Source organism: Dendropsophus ebraccatus, chromosome 4 (genome assembly GCF_027789765.1).
Source record: "Dendropsophus ebraccatus isolate aDenEbr1 chromosome 4, aDenEbr1.pat, whole genome shotgun sequence".
NCBI classification, from domain to species: domain Eukaryota; kingdom Metazoa; phylum Chordata; class Amphibia; order Anura; family Hylidae; genus Dendropsophus; species Dendropsophus ebraccatus.
This window is the reverse complement of record NC_091457.1, coordinates 103,223,108-103,241,505: the sequence shown is the minus strand read 5'-3', so window position 1 is coordinate 103,241,505 and position 18,398 is coordinate 103,223,108. Positions and strand designations below refer to the sequence as shown.

At 42.0% G+C, this 18,398-nt stretch overlaps 1 protein-coding gene across 2 annotated transcripts in view; it reads right to left on the bottom strand.

Moving 5' to 3' along the window:
* The window catches only part of SEMA3B (semaphorin 3B), a 40,450-nt gene that overhangs the window by 17,950 nt on the left and 4,102 nt on the right, over nucleotides 1–18,398 (bottom strand). The window contains exon 1 of one of the 2 annotated variants that reach the window (XM_069966538.1): nucleotides 15,660–15,983. The exons of the other annotated variant lie outside the window; for it this stretch is intronic. The gene's annotated coding sequence lies outside the window, so the exon portion shown is untranslated. Of the gene's footprint in view, nucleotides 1–15,659; nucleotides 15,984–18,398 lie in introns of those variants that run through there. 2 annotated transcript variants of the gene reach the window in all.

Here is an 18,398-nt window from a genome sequence, read left to right as displayed (position 1 = left end):
AATGGGGGGGGGGGAGAAGACCCCAGGGGGTAGGAAGTAATTAATGTGGGAGGTAAAACTAGAGAGAAAGCCAACAACAACAGAGGCGATAATTAGTAGTAGAGACGAGGAGCAGGAGAACATAATGAAGGCAGAAATTATAAGAGTGGAGGAGCTTGGGGAGGGGGGGGGGGGCGCTCTTTATTAAAGATGCTTGTAATTGTTGTGTAAAGGTCAGTAGAACAGATAGAAAGCGGCTGCTGAACCAGAGAAATTGGACAACACCCCTAGTGGTTGATTGGCTGTGAAAACAATAGCATCGTTTTGTAGATTTTTTTTTTTAGCTTATTAAGGTAGTTTCTCAGGGCATGGTGTAAGTACTCAGGATATACAGCATTCACAGTGTGCACAAAGTATTCACCTAAAGAGTAGTGATGAGCAAACTTACCTAAGGGCCCTATTACACGGGACGATTAGCGTGTGAAAAATCGTTAAATTGTTCGAATTTAAACAATAATCGTTCTGTGTAATTGCAGACAACGATCAAAAATCGTTCGTATGTTGTTGATCGTTTATTTAGATGGGAACCTAAAATTATCGTTAATCGTTCGCTGCAATTCCACATTCGTAGTAACAATCGTAACTAATGATTATCGTTCTGTGAAATTTCAGGTTAACGATAATCTCGTTTGCGATCGTTAGCCGTTAATCGTTAAAAATCACTCCGTATAATAGGACCCTTAGAAATAGGGGAGTGGGTAGTGATGAAAGAACTTGCTGAACGTTTGGGTTTGTCCGAACATGAACGTTCATCATTTGACTCCTGGTGGCTGGAAAATTTAAAAGAAGACATGGGGAGTCAAATGTTGAAAGACAAACGACCAGGATAGCAGCGATTTGCTGCAGTCACTGCGTGTAATAGGAGCGGCAGCAGCAGACAGTCGCTATCCTCTATGGGCTGTCTGGACGATCTAGCGATTCCTCGGGCGGCTCCCTAAGCTCTCACCCACTTGCGACCGATGCTGCCGGCAGCCAGCAGGGAATGAGGAGCAAATGAGCGCTGAGAGCTCCTCATTATCACCCCATGTAATAGGGGCTTAACACCGATGTCCATCCCCTTCAGTGTACATCAGGGCGCACATCCATAAAACAATAAAAATGTCAGCATGTCAGAGTACAGATTTGTAGACATCTGATAGCAGTAAGCAATGGTATAAACCCTTGTATAAACCCATCTATGTCAGACCAGTAGATATGTACAGTAAAGGCCCTATTCCACAGAACTTTTTTGAACGATTATCGTTCATAAAATCATTCAAACGACCGCTCGTTAACGATATTCGTTCTGTGGAATAGCTGTAAACGAGCGAACGACAACAGCGAAATCGTTGTCGTCAACGTGGAAAAAAAATCGTTGGTCTTTCAACAATAATTCTCTAATCTTTTCGTTGAATAAAAAAAATCTTTCAGTCGTTCTTGAAATGTCTACCTACATTTCCCCACAATTTAAACGACCATGTAACGATGTAACGACCGCAAAAAAATCATTACACTACAGATATCGTTCACGTTCCACACGTATTATGTGTTATCGTTCGCTTAAAAAAATCGTTAAGTGCTCATTAACGAGCGGTCGTTGGAGCGAGTCTATGAACGATAATCGTTCCGTGAAATAGGGCTATTAGACTAATGCTCTCTGTTGTCAGCTATTTTAGGGGGAAGATGCTCTGGCTGTAATGGATGTGTATATAGTCTGTTGCTCCCTGTTTTCAGCCATTTCAGGCTGAGTTTTGCATTTTTTATATGACTAATGGCAGGGATTTTATGTTTGCTCCTTTATTGATTAACTTATTTATTTCTGATCATTATAATGCAAAGTTAACTAATAGGTGGTATAAACTTAGGCTAGACGGTCTAAAGATGTGCCAAATATATCAAAGAGCCTACACCACTGTGATAAATCCGGTGCATTCTCAGACTTGTCTAAGTTTACTCTATCTAATAATATCGACAGCATTACTAAATCTGTCCCATTGTTTGCATTCAGAGGCTGAAAACCTGTCCTGATCTCATTCTAGAAGTTGCTTCTGGAAGAAACAAAATGGATCTGACAGTGGATTGTCACCATTGAAATTAGCATACACCTGGGCCCACTAGACAAAAAAATTCTAAGGACCCCCCTCACAATTTGTAAGCCCAGTTTAATATAAACACACCCAGGGTTTAAGAGGTGACTCCAGTAAGGTTGGCTTGTGCTAGACCTTTGGAGTTGTCTGAGACGTATACTCGAGCCCAACGGAGGATCCGCTGTGCAGTCCAGATGACCACACGGACGTGGAATGCCTGTAACAGACTCCCCCACCGCCCGGGCAGCATCTGTGATAAGATGCTGGGAGCGGGGGAACTGTACAGATGCTGCCCGGGCGGGGGGAGAAGTCTGTTACAGGCATTCCACGTCTGTGTTCCGTGTGAATGCAACCTTAATGTTTATAGGGGAGAAGCTGGCATTGCAGGTATTGGGGTGACTAAAGAATAAGCAGGTGCATTATCAGCTTTAAAGATCAAGGACAAGAGGGGGGAAGGGAGCAGCATCAAGAGCATTTCCCTGCTGGGTGGAAACGGACACAGAAGATATTAAGTGTCCCTCCTGAGTCACAGGTCATTTACTGCACATTTAACACATTGTCACCTTAGTGACCCGCAGCAGTGAGTGTAGTCAGAGGTCATGGCTCCTAGTGACCCGGCTCACTCCCCATCCTCAGGGAATGCTCTTAGTGCTGGATCCTATTGAGGACCAGGAGCTGAGTGCAGGAGGTCAGAGCTGCGCCTATTCTCTGCTAGAAGATGAAGAGAGGCATGAACACATTAAGGTGACACTAATACCCATGAAAGCTCTGCAGGTACCATGCACCCCCCTTACCCACTGCCCCTTCTCCATAAGCTGCCTGGTCACATATTGTATTTTTCAGCTTTTTTCCTCCAGCTGTCTCACACATGCCTGGATTTCCCCCAGCAACTTAGAAAGAACATTCTTTTGATGCCTTGGATTTTCCAGGCTCTTTCTCCAACACTGAGATTCTTAACTAGCAAGTGCAATGCCAACAACACACCAGTCCCATTTATTCCCAGAAAGCTCCCCCTTTGGTGACAACACTGTGACTTCACCATGATAAAACACTGGAACAAGTTAGTACCAGCCCTGCAGCAGCTCCCTTGTGTGCTTGTTGGCTGCGGGGGCAAAGTTCAACCTCAGTGACACCAACTTATGAAGAAGGTGGGGGTGTTGGAGATGATGACATCACTGACTAAACAAGGGACCTTGGTCCCAGGATGAATAATGGGTCTTATGGATTTACCAGGGCCAAGGTTGGACTCATCCCACTTGTGTTACGAAAAACCCTCATGATGCCCTTCTTTGGGAAAGGGTGGACAGGATTTTGGTGGTGTACGGTAGCATGAACCAATAGAAAAGAAAGGGGGGTATGGTTGATATATGCTGTAAAGTCATCCCCCTACCCCTCAATGCGCTGTACTCCCCGCAGTGATTACCTTATGGAAATTGTAGATTTGACAGAGAAAATGTAAAATGAATAAAGCACGACCCTGGCATTACTACAACGCCATGGGGGCCACTTTAGAAACAACATTACTCAGAGGACCACATAATAGACTGATAATATTCAGCACAAACCCAAATAATAACTGAAAGGACATAATGCTTCTTGATGATGGCCGCCCTTTCTCCTTGACATACACTTGTATATATAAAACAATCTGTCCTCTCCCCATCTATACCAGCTCAGGGTTATGCCAAGTTAACTCCTTTGATGCTGAAATTCAGTACAAATCTGTGAGGCAGATTTACCATTCAGCAGTTTTAGAAAGCAAATGACAACAACAGTCCAGCTGGGATGGAGGCCATGTTGGTTGTTACTCTACTTTCCCTGGAAAGGATAGAACTAGCAGAGCTGGTTAGAGTTTACAGCTTAGATTCCGTGTTTCATTTAGGGGTAAATGGTTTTTCGCAGTTACACAGTATCCACTGTAATCATACTCCATTACTATCTGGCATCCAGGGAGTTAAGAAGTAAGAATGGGGTTAAATTGGCAGCACTGAAAGGAAGGTCACAGTCAGAAGCAGACACCAAATCTCTGCCAGGGCTGCATATTCACTCTTGGGGACGTAACCCCTAGTGTGCCAGGAGTGTGTAATATAGTAGATTAGTCATATGTGTACAGCACTACATAAGATTTTGTCATAGGAAACTATTAATATTGGCACCATAGTCCCTGGAATATACTGTAAACCTGTTCTACATAAGACAAGAATAATTTCATCAGCTCTCCCATTTCTCAGAGAAGTTGTGATGTGTTTTTTGCCTGGTGTTCTTTACTTAGGGCACCACAACTTTTAAAGGGTTTATCTAGTACTACAAAAACATAGCCACTTTCTTCTACAGACATGTGACTCTTGGTCTCCAGTTCAGGTGTTGTTTGCAATTAAGTTCTATTAACTTTAATGGAACTGAGTAGCAAAACCCCGCCCAAGCTGGAGACAAGAGTGGTGTTGTCTCTGGAAGAAAGTGGCCATGTTTTTGCAGCGCTGGATAACCCCTTTAATGTGCCTTTTCAGTCACAGCATGAGCATTCCCCCAAGGAAATTAGAAAGTTGTAAAACTGGACAGATTTGTGCTGCTACTTTGTTTAGCTCACAGATAATTCGTACTGCTCATACAGCACAGGTTAGTGGGGCATCAAGGAGAGTTTTCTATTTCCTTTCTTCAGTTATCCCTTAAAGGGGTTATCCAGCGCTGCAAAAACATGGCCACTTTCTTCCAGAGACAACACCACTCTTGTCTCCAGCTTGGGCGGGGTTTTGCTACTCAGTTCCATTGAAGTTAATAGAACTTAATTGCAAACAACACCTGAACTGGAGACAAGAGTCACATGTCTGTAGAAGAAAGTGGCTATGTTTTTGTAGTACTAGTTAAACCCTTTAAGACCCTTTTACCTGGGCCAATTATCGTTAGGGTAAATTCACACGGGCAGATCCGCTGCGAGTTTCCCGCAAAAAAAATCGCTGCTCAAATCAGACAGACATCCTATGGTCAATAAAAGAAAAACGTTACAAACACGCTCCTAATGGTGCGTTTACACAGAGAGATTTATCTGACAGATTATTGAAGCCAAAGCCAGGAATAGATTTAACCCTTTGAGGACCAGGCCCAAAATGACCCAGTGGACCGCGCAAATTTTGATCTTAGTGCTTTCGTTTTTCCCTCCTCCCCTTCTAAGAGCTCTAGCACTCTCAGTTTTCTATCTACAAGCCATGTAAGTGCTTGTTTTTTTACAGGAATAGTTGTACTTTGTAATGGCGTCATTCATTTTACCATAACATGTATGATGGAATCCCAAATATATTATTTATGAAGATATAAATAGGTGAAATCGTAAGAAAGAATGCAATATGGTAACGTTTGGGGGGTTCCTGTGTCTACGTAATGCACTATATGGTAACAGCGACATGATACTATTATTCTATAGGTCAGTCCGAACACAACCATATGCAGGTTACACAGATTCTCTAATGTTATATATATTTTTTTTTATGAAATCCTTTTTTTTGGCAATTATTAATAAAATGGGCCTATTGTGACGCTTATAACGGTTTTATTTTTTCACCTACGGGGCTGTATGGGGTGTCATTTTTTCCGCCATGATCTCTAGTTTTTATTAATACCATATTTGTGAAGATCGGACATTTTGATCACTTTTTATAGATTTTTTTTTAATATATAATGTAACATAAAATCGGTAATCTGCGCACTTTTTCCCCTCTTTTCGTGTACGCCGTTTACCGGTCGCAATGACGCTTGTTATATTTTAATAGATCGGACAATTACGCACGCTACGGTATATTATATGTTTATCTATTTATTCATTTTTATATGTTTTATTTATATAATGGGAAAGGGGGGTGATTTAGACTTTTATTGGGGGAGGGGTTTTGGGGTAGTGTGTTAGTGTTTTGAACTTTTTTTTTTTTTACACTTTTGAAGTCCCTTTGGGGGACTTCTACATACATTACTTTGATTTCTACACTGATGAATGCTATGCCATAGGCATAGCATTGATCAGTGTTATCGGCGATCTGCTCATTGAGCCTGCCTGTGCAGGCTTAGTGCAGCAGATCGCCGATCGGACCGCACGGAGGCAGGTAAGAGACCTCCAGCAGTCCGTTTCAACGATCGGGACCCCCGCAGTCACACTGCGGGGGTCCCGATCGGTAAGTGACAGGGGACTCCCCCTGTCACTTACACTTAAACGCCGCGGCGCGATCGCGGCGTTTAAGGGGTTAATGACACGCGGCAGCGCGATCGCTGCAGCGTGTCATTACCGGTGAGGTCCCGGCTGCTGATTGCAGCCGGCCCCCACCTGCTATGAAGCGCGCTCCGCTCCGGAGTGCGCTTCATAGCGGGAAAAACACCCAGGACGTAAGGTTACGTCATGGGTCGTCTGGGGACAGACTTCCATGACGTAACCCTACGTCCAGGGTCGTCTAGGGGTTAAAAAGGGGAGAAATCTCAGCCTTTCCTTTCTGACCTGTTCCCTGTTTATAGTCTGTTCCTGGCTTTGGCTACAAAGATCTGTCAGATAAATCTCTGTGTAAATGCACCATTCAGCCAATAATATTTGTTGCTCATTCAGCCAATAATCAGCTTGTGTAAAAGGACCATGATTGTTATTTTCCACATATCTTTCTGTCTAAATAGGAGATGTGCAGCCAATACAGCTATCGTTCGTTTGTAACGGCTGTGCTACTAGGGCCCTATTACACAGGACAATTATTGTGTGAAAAATAGTTATATTCGAATTTAAACGATAATTGTTCTGTGTAATTGCAGACAACGATTGAAAAATCGTTCGTGTGTTGTTAATCCTTAATTTAGATCTGAACCGAAAATCATTGTAAATCGTTCGCTGTAATTCCACATTCGTTCAGTGTAATTGCACATTGTTCATTGTTTTGCTGGGATCAGAAGGAGTAAATGCTCATAGTAACGATCGCAATAACAATCGTAATATGCAAAACAAGAGTCCGACTCAGTTGCGAGTATTGAAACATAAATAGGGTGGCCCCTTTTTGTCAATGTCTAACTCAAGGTGCGAGTATTGCGATCATGACTAGGGCTTGCCAAGGTAGGGATCCATCTACAGACAGTCGTTTCGAGGTATTTGCCCCTTGTCAGTGAGGAGCAGGATTCTGGCTGGTTGGGGCAATGACAAATCAACCAACAAAACACAGTAATCACTGAGCTTAAGCAAAAATTCCAATGAAATACTCAATCAAGAGTCTCCACTAATGCCCCCAAAAATTTAAATATGCAAAACAAGAGTCCTTGGAGCCTTGGTTGCGAGTCTCAAAACATGGGATTGCCAGATATCTCTAGCCTGTTGCCACGGGGTGCCTCAATGATGGGGAGAGAACCACACCACCCTGATAGATAACCCCTTAAGTTCCACCCTGTTGTTTCCCTATTTATGTTCCAATACTCGCAACCAAGTGGGACTTAAAGTGACTCTGTACCCACAATCGGACCCCCCCAAACCCCTTGTACCTTCGGATAGCTGCTTTTAATCCAAGATCTGTCCAGGGGTTCGTTGGGCAGGTGATGCAGTTATTGTCCTAAAAAAACAACTTTAAAACTGGCAGTCCGTGTCAAACGGGAGTATCTGTGCCCTAACTTTGCACCACCCCACTGTCCCTCCTCCCCACCCTCTTCATCATTAGGAATGCTCCAGGCAGATTGCCTCCTATTCTCCACCTGTGGCAGCCCGGCACATGGGCTGTATCGATAAGGACCTGTGCAGTGTTTAGCATGGAGAAAATGTTCCAGTGGCATTCCTTATGATGAAGATGGTGGGGAGGAGGGACGGAGGGGTGATGCAAAGTTAGGGCACAGATACTCCTGTTTGGCACAGGCTGCAAGTTTAAAGTTGTTTTTTAGGACAATAACTGCATCACCTGCTGAACGGACCCCAGGACAGATCTTGGATTAAAAGCAGCTATCCGAAGGTACAAGGGGTTTGGGGGGGGGGGGGCATCAGATTGTGGGTACAGAGTGGCTTTAGGGGCTATCTTTCAGGGTGGTGTGGTGCTCTCCCCATCATGGAGGCACCCCGGGCAACAGGCTAGAGATATCTGGCTATCCCGTGTTTTGAGACTCGCTGCTGAGGCTCCACAAGGCTCCATTGCATATTTAAATTTTGGGTACTTCATTGGAATTTATTCACTGATCTCCTTGAGTTCAATGATTACTGTGTTTTGTTGTTCAATTACAATCGTAGTAATGATCGTAACTAACGACTATTGTTCTGTGTAATATGGTAAACGATTTCAGGTTAACGATAAACAATTTCGTTTGCGATCGCTTATCGTTAGTCGTTAATTGTTAAAAATCGCTTAGTCTAATAGGAACTTTATGGTCCTTTTACACGGAGTAAATATCGTTCAAATTTTCAAGATAGCGATCGCATTTGAGCGATAATCGGCTCATGTAAACACAGCAATTGATCAAACAATGAGCAAGAGATCGTTAATCTTGATCTTTCAACATGTTCTCAAAACATTGTTGCTCGTTCACTTAAAATTAGCAGATCGCTTTGTGTAAACAGTCTTTCACATTTTCATCCTATGTGTGAGATGGGCTTAAGCAAACTTATCTTTTCGTCTGAACGCTGATCGTTATAAAAATAAAATCGTTCCCTCTAAATCGTTAAACGATTGGCCGATTTATCGCTCTGTCTTAAAGGATCATTAGTCTTGCCTTTTAGAGCCCATTTGCAGCTCAACATGGCCGCCATATGAAAGGCTAAGATCATGTAAAAAATTATGCTGCACATCCACTGTGGATTTTTCCAGTGTGAGGGAAAGAGGTCTGTGAAATTCCACAACATTTAGGTATGAGTAAAAACCACCCTTAGGCTGGTGTCATACACTGTCATTGCAGTTTTGTAACCATTCCAGCAGGAAAGAGAAGTATAATGCTGGGTTTACATTGAACGATTATCGTTCGAATTTTCTCTATAACCATCGCATTTGAGCGATAATCGTTCTGTGTAAACACAGCAAACGATCAGGCGATGAGCGGAAAATCGTTTATTTTGATCTTTCAACATGTTCTCAAATCGTCGTCCGTCGTTCGCTAAATATTCGAAGATTGCTTCGTGTAAACAGTCTTTCAAAGATTCACCCTTTGTGAAAGATTGGCTTAAACGATCTTAAAAATGATCGCAATAACTATTTTTCTTACGAATCTTCTAACAATTTTTCTCCGTCTAAATGCTGATTGTTATAAAAATAAAATCGTTGCTTCAAAATCGTTAATCGTTCGATTATCGTTCCGTGTAAATCCTGCATAAGCCCTTCCCATATATTTATCTTTTCTATTGAATCCACTTCTGGCTTTGGCTCAAAAACTGCAGTGGCAATTTTCCCAAAAACTGTCATGTGTGACACCAACCGTATGCACAGAAGCGAAAAAAACTTTTCCTGCTGACAATTATGAGGCCATGCTACAGTTTTTCAGCCATTTCTCTCTCCTTACAGCAGTACACATTTTATCCGTCACAGTGCCACAGCGTATCTGTGGAGTCTGGGCTCAGTGATAATGCTACTGTAACAATCCCTGAGGAGTATTAGATTTGTGACAATTATTGACAGTAATCAGAGATCTTAAAAATGAAAATCGACACACATGGTGCATTACAACAGAACACTGCATTATACAATGATGAATCTCTGTTCACTTCACACTGGATCAGCCCTTGAGCTGCCATAAATGTGTGGTTTGAGGTTTTCCCTTCAGTAGCAAATGTCAGACTGATTGTGAGACGTTCATATCTGTACTGATTGTCTGGATCTGTGTTTTGGTGTCGTCCCCTCCCCCATTCACACTCATCATCGTGCTTTATTCCTTGGTCTCAGACGTTAACCATCAGTTACACATTAATAAAATTAACAGCTAATTCAGAAGCTGCGATCAATTACACCCACAGCATCTTCTGCAGAATCAGATCCCACAATTCATGTAAACCACAGTACAGCACCCTCACTCCTTCCTTTCCAATCCACAGCAGGGGGGCTGGGGCTGAGAACCTCGTGTGTCACCCTGCCGCCTGATCATATCGACATGTGGTGACAGAGACAAAGTCACATTAGCAGCAGGGACAGAGTCTATGGAGCGTAACTTAACAAGAAAGTTCAAGTCCACAAACACATTCATATACAGGGAGTAATGAAGGACTGGTGGTACACAGTGCAGAGATTATAATAGTTTAAGAGTACTGTCTTGTAATGTCGGGTGTTTCCCTCGAAGCAGTTCCTCTTGCAGACCAATGTCATTAAAACCAATCAAATTTACTTAATACTTTTTCACATATAATGTCGCAGCAGTTATGATGGTTACGATTCTCAAGTGAGGCACAAAAGCATAATGGTTACATTTACAATATGAGGCGTTGTTGCTTACATTTTTCTGAAAAATCGTATTAACTAAAATATAACACTTTTAAGCCGCACAGAAGCTGCCTCTGACCCCCATTCTCTTAATGGTAACATTTCCAAAAAAAAGTCCACACCGGTCTGGAGAAGCACGGTAATCTGTGTGAAACAGCTGTCACGCACACAGCCTGATACTGGTGTCCTCGCACAACTTGCTATTCCACACCATAGAAGTTTTATGAGAAAGAAACAAAGGTAAAGATTTTAACTGGTGAGTGCCCTCTAATCAATCTCTCTACATTTAAGTCCACACCAGTATTACGTTTCTTGTCATATATCAGACAACGGTTTTTCTTTCTGTCCTCTAAATTGCCTCCTCTAAGGTACCATCCAGTAGGCTAGTAGTAGCTCCCCAGTGGACAAACTGAGCCATGCCTCAGAACTACATATTTTCTCACTCCTCCAGAAGAGCGCCATTACCGATCTGACTTTATTTCCACAGTCCAGCAAAGTCTTCAGGGATAACTAGCTCCTCACTGATGGTATACCAAGACAATTTTGCTAAAATTTTCATTATCATTTCAAATGCCTTCCCTTCATTGCTCTAAATCATTTACCAAAAATGACTCCCTACCTTGGAATAAAAAGCCAGAAAGTCTTGGTCACTAAGTGGCTCCCAGTAACAGAGAGACCAGTATGGAAAAAAGGGAAGTAATTGGTGGGGCTTAGCTGAGTGAAAGTCTAGACTGCGTATCTCCAATCTGTGAGTCTGACTAACCTCAATGTCCCTGAAAGGTAAGGCAAAGCTTCCCCCTCTTCTCAGCTGCAAGTTACTAATAAGTGTAAACCCTTTCTTGCTTTGTTGCTGCTGTTTCTTTTATTGCTGCTCAGATATCACTCTGCAACCCAACGCATCAGTAACTCCTTCTCCCTCCATGTCCTTGGTAGCAGTGTACTATAAATCATCTCCACATAACAGGAGATGGAAAAGGAAGTGGCTGTGTGTACTGCTGGCAAACAGCCCAGCTCCGAGCCTAAGAAATAGCTGTGCATCATGGAGGGAAAAATCACCCTGTAACCACGCAATCCAACAAAACCATGCAGGTTTTTAAAAATCTTTTGAAATGACAAGTATGCTTTACTAGGCAACCCCTATTAGCCACCCCTCTACATGACTAGCTCCAGATTAGGTTTGATCACCCACTTGGTGAAGAAGCTGTATCATTCCCCCTTCAATGACGTGCTCCCATTCAGGCTTACACCACTTCTCCCAGGAAGCCTGAAGGTTCTCAGCACAGAAAGTAATGATCATGAGTGGTAACAAACACAGTTTATTATTTTCTTTACACAGTCATCAGCCGTTGGCCACACATTGTTATTAAATTATTAGATTTATTTAAATGATTTAGAAAAGGCTGCACGGACATCATTAGTGATGTTCATGCAACCCTTACCCTTAAACTGTATACATTACCTGTCCACGCTCCCTGTGTTCTTCTGCCTGCCGCTGTAGCTTCAGAGCCAGCTTCAGATTATCGCTCTGTGTAATAAAGCCTTAAGTTTGAGTGCATAAAACCTCCAAAACAATGTGACGGCTGTTAGTGTTGTATTGTCATACCTTTTATACCTTTAGGTTTTCCCATCTGGAAATTCACAGAATTACCATGCACTGTGATGTCACAGAGAAAGATTTAGCAGTGCATGGCACAGCAGATTTATGGGCCATGGCTCTTTTACACTGTGGGGCCACATCAAAGTTGTTTTTAGGGAAATAAGGCCACCAATAGCTTATATAAAGGTATAACATAACACTCCTGACACTGATTACACCGTGTCGGTAGTTTTATGCGATCAAAGTAAGTGACATATCCACTTTAATAGTAGGGTTTGTATTGACATCAACTAATTTGTGCTCGTATAGATTCGGCAACAGGAATATCTCCCTATCTGTAGCTTCAGGAAGGTGAGAGAACACTGCAAAGTTTAAGCTGATTGTGATGTGATTGGACAGATGAGAATGATTGATCCTGAGCCCAGTCACACACAGCTGCTGGTCCATGTACAATAACCCAGTAACTCATCAGAGACATTCCTGGTTTTCATCATTCCCTCAACAATTGCTCCCAGTGTTGTCGTTTTTTTCTGCTATAAGAAAAATCATTACAGCTAGTTTCAACATGTAGTCAGGCTTAACACATTATCATTCATTATGTTATGTGGCTTAAAGGGCCAGTCCAATCTGATAAGAATAATGCTCCATCTTTCTGAAATGAAAAAAAACAAAACTGCAAAGGCCGTGTTTCCACATTGCGGTCACTAATAGCTGTGTGATGTTGTCGATCAATTCCGATCAACATATTCCACCATGTTTTCAGGACTAGTACAGCCTGGATTTTTATCCTTAGGAGTATGATTCCATTTATTGACAGAAATTCTGCAAATTATTAGGAATTGGAATACAAAAGTTGCAAAAGTTATCATTCTGTGTTTAAGACTGCAGGAAGCTTTTAAATATCTTAAAAATATATATTTTTCTCATAACCTCCATGAATCTCCACAGCTGCTCTATCCGTTTTTCACAGAAAATCCTTCAGGATTTCTTTCCTCTCTGTCTACAGCCTTCCCTCTGCTGTTCCCTCTGAGAGAGCAGAAAGTCCTAATCCAAATCGGGAATGTCACATCTTTGGACCTTACAAACCTGCTATAAAAGGACAAGGGCAATGTCACCTGCAGATTGCCTAGTATTGATTGTTTAGGGTCCTATTTGACAAAAAGTTTTAGTTTTCACCAATGACTAGGATTATTTACTCTTCTGATCCCAGCAAATGAACAATTGATGTGTACATACACTGAAAGATAAGCAAACTATTAATGATGATTTTATTGTCAGCTTAGAAGATGTGATCAACAACACACAAATGATTTTTTGATTGTTACCTGCATACACACGGAAAGATAATTTCTTAGATTCAAACAATATAGCGATTTTTTTGCACGATAATCGCCCCCATGTGCTAGCTTACTGGCCAGCCTAGTTTATATCACTGTTTCCACCATTTCAGCTAATGCTGCTACTCCATAATGGCGAATGTGGCTCAGTCCCACACTAGTACTGCACACTGTTTAAACATAATGTGGTCAGCCACCATTGTGCCAGCCTTGACATATATCCCATTCAGAAGCTGTTTGCTTATCCCACATTGAGTGGTACAGTGCTGGGGCATTTAACCTCCTATATCACAGGGCCCACTGCTACAACAATATATTCACCAAAGTTCGTGCTAATCTAATGATTTTCTTCCATCACACATACACAGTGAGGTTACTGTGGGATACACTTTTAGTCTAGAGAGCAGTATAATTACAGTTATTGGTACAGTAATCCTGTCCAACAGATCACTATCCAGACCAGATTTTCAGTTTTACTATATCCATAATGACAATCATCTTTAAGAACACCATCCCCTGGGTGACCACTTTTCACTGCCCTTTTGGGTGATTGTCTCAGAGAAGTTTCACTGTATTACATTATATTAAAGGGGTATTCCCATCTCAAATAACATAGTCATTCTTGTAGGACTCGTCAAGTTAAATATTTTTGCAAATACAATGACGTATCAATCTTGCCTCCTCCTGATATGCTACTCTTTATCTCCCAATCTTGATAGCTCATTCTCTAGGTTACTGACCACCACTCTGCTCTAAAAGCAGTGGCTGGTGTATATATAGCTATAGTATACATATGAATATATTATATGGTGGATATACACGGTATGTTGAAATGGGAATACCTATTTAAGTGCCTGGCATTGGGTTAAACTCTGGATTCTCATATTATGTCGCCATTGTGTAATATTTTCCGAGCATAGGAATAACCATTGCTGGGGTCTCAATTAATTTTAGAGGTCTGGTCTGGGATCCGAACCATTAAGGCTATGTTCGCAAGGACCATACTTATTGCAGATCTCAGACACAAAAGTCTCATAGCATGTAATCGTTGAGTTTTTGTGTGTGAAATCTGCATTCATACCCCTAATGTGCAAATTGTGCACACAAAAAACTGATTACATGCTATGAGATTACCTGAAGGCAAGGTACGTGTGAGCGTGCCGTAACAGATATAAATCTTGAGGTAAAAAGCTCTACAAAGTTTAAAAATGGTTAACAAGACATCCGTACTGTTAGTGTTCAGCTCAGTCACATGTTCTGCGAAGTTGTCCGCACAGACCAATTTATAGCCCATTGCTTTGCATAGGGTTGTTCACATGTTCAGTGTTTTCCTGGATCTCCAATTCATTCAGTTTAAGGCTATGTTCACACTGCGTATATGTTACGCTTCCCGAGCGCCCTACGTAGCGATCTGACAGCGGTCTTTTACTTGGAAATCTTCGCCTAACCCCGGACACCCCACAGAACCTTTTGGATCGGCACAAAAAGCTGCAAAAATGAAGAAATCACCACTAAGTACGGGACCGCATGTAACCTTACGGGCGTAAGTTACGGCATTTTCGTCCGCAAACAATGGTCTGGTTCAATTTTTACGCCGGCGCGTACGATCCGGGCGTAAGTTCGTACGTAGTGTGAACTGTGCAGCCGTACTTCGTATACTTTCCATTATACGCAAACTACGTAAGTCTCCCGCCGCTTATTCACGGAACGCGCTACGGCCAGAAACTTACGTAGTGTGAGCATAGCCTAAAAATAGGCTATGTCATAATTCAGAACGGAAGCACAGCACGGATTCCCTATAGAAACCAACAAGATCCATCTTTTTCAGGGATGAGACATCCGCGTTCATCCGTGGAAAACACAGATGTCATGTAATCAATGTAATTTAAAATGCTTTAAACAGATGCATGAAAAAGACGGACATGGATGCAAAACGGATGACAACACGGATGGTTTTGCACGGATAACAGAGGTAGCTAGCAGACCACAATCACAGACCAGGAAAAACTGAACGTGTGAATGCTGCCTTACTTTTCCTTGACCGTACCCCCAGGTTTGTGGACCTTTATTAAGACTAGCTGAAAACCCTAGAGTCTAAATCCAACATTCACATTCTGCAGTGAAGACCTGTAGATTTCAAACCTCTGAGCTGTGCATTATTAGGTTATGACTATGACATATCCAGGTGTAATGTGCCCCACTAAGCCCCAAGCTACAGATCACCTACCTTGTGCTGGCGTGACTGCAGAGAGGTCACATATGAAGGTTGGCTGTCTCTACAATGAGACCACACATGCAGGTTAGAGGCGCAGCTAATTCTCGATAAGGTGCTATGACGTCTGCTCACTCACTTTCCTTTATAACAAAGAAGAGTATACACTCAGCTCCGCAACCCAGCATAAAGATAGTAGGACATAGGGCTGTGGGGGGCAGTGTCTGGACGGAGGGGTCTCTGTCTTGTTGTTGCCTGTTCTCCCCCAGGGAGGGACATCTGGTGGTTTCCTAATGGGAGAGGCGGGGAGACCGCTCTTTCCCTTCCCTTGACTCTCGCATGAATTTACCTGCAAGGTAAAAACACAGGAGATAAGATTCCCAGACGCTTAAAGCACGCACTGTGGACAATGCTTAACCTGTGCATTGCCAGCACACCTGAGTGCAATAAACATAAGCATCTGAAAATACCAGAGCCCAACGCCTGAGGGGGCAGTGTTATTCTATGGAGTCATAAAGCATAGGTGACAGGTGGTGGCAATAAGGTAGACAATGTCCAGATAGTGGTCCTAACATGTTATCATAGAAAGTAAAGGTGCCTTTACACAGACAGATTATCTGACAGATTTTCAAAGCCCAAGCCAGGAACAGAACAGGCAAAACAACAGTCCGTGGAGCCTCAGTTACGAGTCTCAAAACACGGGATAGCCAGATATCTCTAGCCTGTTGCCAACGGGGTGCCTCCATGATGGGGAGAGCACCACACCACCCTGATAAATAACCCCTTTTTTCGCTGTTCTCCTTCAGTTCAGTGATTACTGTGTTTTGTTGGTTGATTTGTCATTGCCCCAACTAGCCAGAATCCTACCCCACACTGACGAGGGGCAAATACCCCGAAACGGCTGTCTGTGGGTGGAGGCCTGCCTTTGTAAGCCCTTGTCATGATCGCAATACTCGCACCTTGAGTTAGACATTGACAAAAGGGGCCACCCTGTTGTTTCCCTGTCTATGTTCCAATACTCGCAACCGAGTGGGACTTAAGGGGTTATTTATCAGGGTGGTGTGGTGCTCTCCCCATCATGGAGGCACCCCGTTGGCAACAGGCGAGGGATATCTGGCTATCCCGTGTTTTGAGACTCGTAACTGAGGCTCCACGGACTCTTGTTTTGCATATTTAAATTTTGGGGGGCATCAGTGGAGACTCTTGATTGAGTACTTCATTGGAAATTTTTTTCGCTGTTCTCCTTGAGTTCAGTGATTACTGTGTTTTGTTTATAAACAGAACAGGTCATAAAGGAAAGGCTGAGATTTCTCCTCTTTTCAAATCCATTCCTGGCTTTGGCTTCAAAAATCTGTCAGATAAATCTGTGTAAAGGCTCCCTAACAGAAAGCAGACATAAGGCTCAGCAGACAGTATCAAATCTTAGGCAGCACTCCAATAAAAGCTTTAATAATCATGTGCTTTTATCCACCAGTCATGTTCAACGTTTCAATCTTACAATGAGATCTTTTTCAAGCAATTCAGCAGTGCACTGGGGCTCATATTTATAATCCCACAACCACCACCGATATCATATGTCCAAATATAAATCATAAGTCCAATGCATAAAGGGTTAATGGAAGGAGGCCGTCACTTACCCACATTTATTAACAGCTGTTCCACACTGCCGATCGCCATTCTGTATTCTGTTTATATATCGGCGACACCGAAATGGTTTTGAGACGGATACTGTATAACTGTATGTTTTGGATTTATGCAAATATTATGTGTTATATTTAGGCCGATGATATTGGGCCACCTTATGTATACTAAGGAATATCCAACTAATTTCTTCTACATTTATTATACTATGCATTTGCACTTTTCCCGTTAAGTATATACCACCATTTACTGAATGTTTTCTGCAATTCTACACACTCCTATATATTGTGGTGACACTATATTGGTAAATACCCTGATATTTATGTACTCCTTTATTATTACATTGGTTATTTAAAGACAGCCGTACATATTGATGGTTCCAACTATACCATTCATCATTAACTTTTATCAAAAATCTTTTTTGATAACTGGAAAACTATTGTGTGTGTATACTGTGACCCATATTTTTATTATGTTTTTATGGGGTAAATTTTAATCATGTTTTAGTTGGATATTTCCTAATAAAGATTGATTTGTATTGTGGTTATTGATTATTATGGGTGGGAATTGTATTTGTTACATGTGTTAGAGCATTTCCTCCCAGTGGAAAATAAGTGTTCTGAGGAAATTCCTAATAATTTTTCTCCTTTTATCTGAGATTTGTTGATGCATGCTAATAATACATGCTCACTATAATAATTGTAATAACAATAAACAATTATTCATACAGTGATTTTTGTCAGCAGCATTTTCCTTCTCTAAGATCCATAATCTCTTTGATTTTTTTCATTGACAGGGTTTATTGATTGCAAAGTGAAATGCAATTTATTGAGGTGGTGGTGGGGTTACTCTAAATCAATTTTGTAATGCTTTTTATGAGGCAGGCATTGGGTATAACATTTCTATGACAGTGTTCATAGTGAGGGATAAATATAATTTAAAGGGGTGGGTTTTTTGGGTTTAAGGGTAGCTTCACACAAACCTTATCGCAGCAGATTTGATGATCTGATCTGCAGCAGACCCACAGCGGATTTGACCTAAATAACTGAAGACCGCATCAAATCTGCTGCGGATCCTGTATGTGAGATTGTTAGGAACACCCCCCCATAGCAC